Source organism: Mesoplodon densirostris, chromosome 17 (assembly GCF_025265405.1).
Source record: "Mesoplodon densirostris isolate mMesDen1 chromosome 17, mMesDen1 primary haplotype, whole genome shotgun sequence".
Taxonomy (NCBI): domain Eukaryota; kingdom Metazoa; phylum Chordata; class Mammalia; order Artiodactyla; family Ziphiidae; genus Mesoplodon; species Mesoplodon densirostris.
Window position 1 is genome coordinate 62,934,319 of NC_082677.1, and position 6,011 is coordinate 62,940,329.

Here is a 6,011-nt window from a genome sequence, read left to right on the forward strand (position 1 = left end):
CTTAATAAACTTTCAAGAAAGAGTGTTGTTATAAGGTCATTTATGCAATTTCCATATGGAAATAAAGATGAAAAGAATTACATGATATTTTGGTAAGAGATTCACCACTTATAATGCCTCGTCTTATATCAATAATTAACTCAGGTTTGATAGTCTAATAAAAAGTAATCAGTTAAATGATTACTTGCTTATACATGTCTAAACCAAGTCCAGTTATGAAATCAGTGTAATACACTGGTTAAAAACTTCTTTTTATGCTTTAAGGAAAATGCATTTTGTATTGGAGTGTAAAGAAATTGAAAATGAAGTTACTTCAGAAAATCGATACAAAATATATTCATAGTTAAGTGAATAAGCTTTTGTTTATTTGTGGGTGGGGTTATTCTCCATTTTCTTCTATTACTTTTAGCTCTAGTTAGGTTTTAGCTTGATTAGCAAAGCGTTTTTGACAGATAGTTTATGAAAAACTTAAGATACATTGCATTGGTTTTACAAAGGGTTTTTAAATCTGAGCACTTAGGTGAAGGAACAAGCTGGTTTACATGTTGAAAAAGAAAGAAGGAGAAAGTACTCTGTGATATGGTACTAAAGTTTTAATCCTGATATAATTCATTTCTCTTACACTGAATCCCCAATCATAATTAAGCTGTATACACAGATTAAATTAACAGAAGCATTTCACATAAATGCTGGTTTCAGTCATCAACTACCCATGAATTCCTGCCCAAGGATACTTAATCAGGATTAAATTTTCTATGAATAATTGAAAAACAAAATACTCACTGGATTTGTTATAATCCATGTTGGCACTGGATTCTAAGTAGTTGCCATCTTGAATCCTTTGTAATAAAGCCATATCTTTGCATATGATGCCCCAGTATTGAGTATACACTCTATCAAGTGCCTGTTTAAAAAATTGCTAAGTTATTGTTGTTACTTGCTGTAAAAAATGACTATGCCCATTAATAGTCACTAATCAGAAATTATTCTGTTTCTGTTTTTCAAGTCATTCAGGCCTTTACATTTTTACTTCTGACTTATTTTAAAGATTTTTTAATCTACTTGCAAAGGTATTATGTTTTTAAGCAAGAGATGGTGCATGATCTGGTAATTAACCTTTTTAAAATTAAACAGTTAAAGCAACATAGCACAACTTAAAAATCTCTATGATTTTGTCTTTGTTTTTCCCTTACATCTAGTCTCATTGGAAATGAATAGTATTCTGCTTCATTTTAAAGGGAAAATACGTGTGTTCATGACTAGTAAAATGGCAGAATGACAGAATTCAGCCTGCTCATTAAATCCTCAACAGTTCTTTGTAAATTATTTAATAAATGAGAGCTACAGGTTGAGGCTAGAAAATCTGAGGTATATCTTAGGTTTACGTGTTCTTCTGAGTGGTCGTGACCTTTTCTTTTACCACACCTCACTAATAACCCCAGTTATTGTCTGTTGTGTTCAACTGAAGTACAGTTAACTGAGCTGGAAACAAAGAGTGAAGCCTTTTCATAAATTTTGTGAACTTGCAACAGTGGGAAGAGAATAATCTTTGTGTTATTTACACAAAGAACATGGAAACTGTAATCAACATATATGAAATATATTGCTGTGCTTGCATTTATGAGGCTTGAACAGGTTTTTTTTTTACTCTATTTTTTAAGTTAGGGTTAAACTTGTTGATAATTTATTTTGTTATTTAAGAGCCACTGTTAAATGAAGAAAAACAGTTAATAAATGTATAAGGCAGTTGTGAATAAAGGTTAGTAATCCGAGCTCAAAATTCATAGATCATAAGTCATGACACAGTGTCCCCTCTTTTTCTCTTTCTGAATGTTTACATGGAGATTTGTCACCACAGATTACGGAAAGATAAGTGTATACTGCAAGTGCTAATTAGAGATCAAAAGTTTTCTACTTTTCTTTCTCTGTCAGATAATGCGTTTTTTAAAAATCTATTGATATTTTTACATTTTTTCTTAAAGAAGGTGAGTGGTCTCTCGAGAGCTTTTTTTTTTTTTTCCAGAAGCATCTTGTTGCTTCTTTTAGGAAGGTATATGTATAGTGGTGTTTATTTTTATTGACATGTATAATAATATTAGCCCCTATTTAATTGAGTGCTTACTGTGCATCAGGCCTTTTATGCTCATCCCTAAGCTCTAGTGCTGTTACCACACTCCCCTTTAACTGAGTATAAGAGAGAGGATAAATGATTCCCCATAATCACCTGACTTTCCTTCACTTTTCTATTTTACCTTCATGATTTAACTAGCACCTATTAGATGTTGTGTTAAATTTTAGTGAGAATGAATGGCTATCCATAGTTAATTTTAGCTGTTGATTTTTAACATTAAACCTGGAATTGTGCTGAAAATCAGAAATGAGCTTGAATATCTGTACCCTCGATATTTGAACACTTGGCTTTCAGCCAGACAGTATTGCTAGCAGTGAGAGATAATCCAGGCAGAAGAGCTTGCTTTAGGAAAAGTTTTCATGATCTCAAGTAAAATAAGCCATGTCTGATGAAAATGGGAGATATACAAGTCTAAGACCAATTCTAACACAAGGAGGCTAGAATCTATACATCAGCATAAACATTGGCCCCTTCACCACGTTTCCTTTAGGCAGCTATGCATATTCTCTGGAAATTCTTTGGAAATCTGGAATTATTTGTGACACGTTCACTTTAAATAGCTTCAGTGGTGTCAAATCTTTAAGGTTCTTTGTTTGTGAGAAGTGATTTGATATAGCCAATAAATTTGAGACTAGATCTGAAGAGGTAATACCAATTTTTGTTCCAACATGTATTTATGAATTGAGACTAAAATAATGAGATTGGTTTTCCAATGAGATCTGAAAACTGAACTTGTGCAGTAGTTCTGTAATATTGCCGCTTCCACACTTGGGTGCCTTCTCTGCACAACTCCAAGGGCATCATGCACATTGTGCTCTAGGAGTGACAGTTACATAGAAGAGCAAGAAGCTTGGAGTTGTGGAAGGGGTGGTCCTGCCCACTACAGCCCAGTCTCCACAAAGCAAAGGGAAATCACCCGGATGATGGAGTTCTTTGTGCTAACCTGATGCCTTTTATATTTGAAATTATTTTAAAATAGTTTAGAAATATAAATCAGATCAAACTACTGCTGTCTTATTAAAAACTCTCCATTTGCTTCTCGTTGCACTTAGAAAAAAGTGACTCATCCTCATTAACATGTTCTACAAGGCCCCACATGATCTGGTCCCTCCCTCTATCTCTGATCTCATTTCATACCACTGTCCCTCTCACTATGCCCCAGTCTCATCCAAAAATACCTCATTTATATCACTGTCTCAGAGCCTTTGCACTAGCTATTTCTTCTGCCTGGAATATTCTCTTCCAAATCTTGATGTGGTTGTATGGTTGAATCCTCATCCTTCAAGTTGTCAGCTCAGATATCTTTCAGAGACCTCTGACCATCGGTGGTGGATTTTTTTTTTTTTTCTTTTTGCGGTATGCGGGCCTCGCACTGTTGTGGCCTCTCCCGTTGCGGAGCACAGGCTCCGGATGCGCAGGCCCAGCGGCCATGGCTCACGGGCCCAGCCGCTCCACGGCATATGGGATCCTCCCAGACCGGGGCACGGACCCGTATCCCCTGCATCGGCAGGCGGACTCTTAACCACTGCGCCACCAGGGAGGCCCCGGTGGTGGATTTATATGAGGCCAATGTAGCTAAGCTGGAGATATGTTTCTCAGAATTACCTCTGCATAATTCCAGAGTAGAGTGGGTCAAGGAGATGTTTGGATGAATGGATAAAAGCAATTCTGAAAAAGTTTCAGACATGTATTTAGCAATACCTCCTATATAGTGACTTCAATAATGCCTTGCTGTTCTTTATTAAGTTATATGGAACTGAGAATGTGTAAAAATCTTGAGTGGTCAAGTAGTTGTTAAATAAAGTCTAACCTCTAAAACTCATCAATTTTAAGAGGATTCCTCAAGTTATCAAAGAGCCAGTTTCCCTTTGTTTTAAATAGACTGTATTGGGACCATGTGACTGGCATTTTAGCCTACCACACTAAAAGCACCAATTTAAAAGACGTATAAGTTAGCTAGAGGAAGGAATGTTGACAGTAGTCAGAAGCAGCTGGGGGAAAGAAAAACTAAAAATGACCCTAACACTCAAATCACAGCAGCCTAGGGTCACTTGGCATGGGTGAAAACAGCCCTGTGTGCCTTGATAGACACTTAGAGCTTTATTGTTCAATATAGCTCATGACAATAGCCCTTAGTATTCAAAGACTAAATTATAAATTATGTTCAGTACCCTCATAGAAATGTTCAAATACATTGTTAATGTTTTATTCTTGTTAAATAGGTAATATATGTACATTGATTGTACAAAAATTAGAAGGTTGAAAAGGGTAAAAAAGTAAGTCCTTGCAGCCACTTATTTCCCTCCCCTGAATTCAACCTCTGTTACCAGTTTCTTGTATATTTTTCTAGAGATGGCCCCATGTATATATAAACATATGTGAAATACAGATTGGAGCATCCCATACAGGTTGTTTTGCACATTCAGCAGTTTATTTTGTATCCCTGCCTACTGAGTTGCCCCATCTTTTCATCAATTGCTTAGAATTCCATTATATGTATGAACCTTAATTTTTTAAATCAGTCCTCTGTTACTAGACTTGGTTTCCAGCCTTTTGCTATTACAGGTAGCCTCTTAACTCTTGGAATAAAAAATTTGCCTGGCCTACTTCCCCTACTCCCAGACTGTCCTGCTCCCCACCCCATCCCACTTTCTAAGATCTAAATCATTGGAATTTCCAGAGTGCTAGAAGTGTCTTTGTTATTCATGGTCAAAACTGATAGTTTATGCTAATGAGATGACTCAGTATGAAAGCTGACCACACCAGAAAGACCAAACGTATGATTAGAGGGTTGGGGCTTTGAATCACAGTGATATCAGCCTGACCTCTGGGGAGGGAAAAGGGGATGGGGATTAAGTTCAACCCTGTGGTCAGTGAGAGACTCTATCACGCCCATGTAGTGAAACCCCAACAAAGACTCTGCACACTGAAGCTCAGTTGAGCTTATAGATTTTTAAAATACAGGTAGAATTAAAAGTTTTTTTTTTTTAATGACCACTGCGTTTTACCTGTGTCATAGGTAGAAAAGCCTTACCTCTTGGAGATTATGTTTAAACCCCTCATATTTTCTTCTAACAGTCTTTTTTTTTTAAATATGTTTAAAGTTTTGATCCACCTGGAATTAACTTTGCTGTAAAATGTGAACTAGGGATACAACTTAATTTTTTTGAGATGGTTGCCCCCTTATTGCAACATCATATATTGTATAATCCACCTTTTATTTATTGATTTGTAGCTAATCTATTTGGGGACTTTTAAGCTTTTTCAGTAAACTGTTGGTTCATGGTCTAATACCACACTTTTAATTATTGTAGCTTTAAAATATGCCTTACTGGGCCTCCCTGGTGGCGCAAGTGGTTGAGAGTCCGCCTGCCGATGCAGGGGATACGGGTTCGTGCCCCGGTCTGGGAGGATCCCATATGCCGCGGAGCGGCTGGGCCCGTGAGCCATGGCCGCTGAGCCTGCGCGTCCGGAGCCTGCGCGTCCGGAGCCTGTGCTCCGCAACGGGGGAGGCCACAACAGTGAGAGGCCCGCATACCGCAAAAAAAAAAAAAAAAAAAAAAAAAAATATGCCTTACTGTCTGATAGGGATAATTTCCTGTTAATACTCTACTTTTTCATATTTTTTTATTATTCTTGCCAATTTTTTCATATGAGCTTTAGAATCCTTTTTTTTTCTGATTTTTTTCAAAAGAAAAAACAAATCCTGTTTACTGTTTTTAGTGGGATGTATTAAATTTCCATATCAACTTAGGGGTTTGACTTCCTTAACATGTTGGATGTTAATTTCACAGATGGTAGCTTGTCCTTTTGGCTCCTTAGCCAAGCATGTCATCAACTGTCTGAACTGTGGTTGCTTCCATAGTGATTCATGAAACTG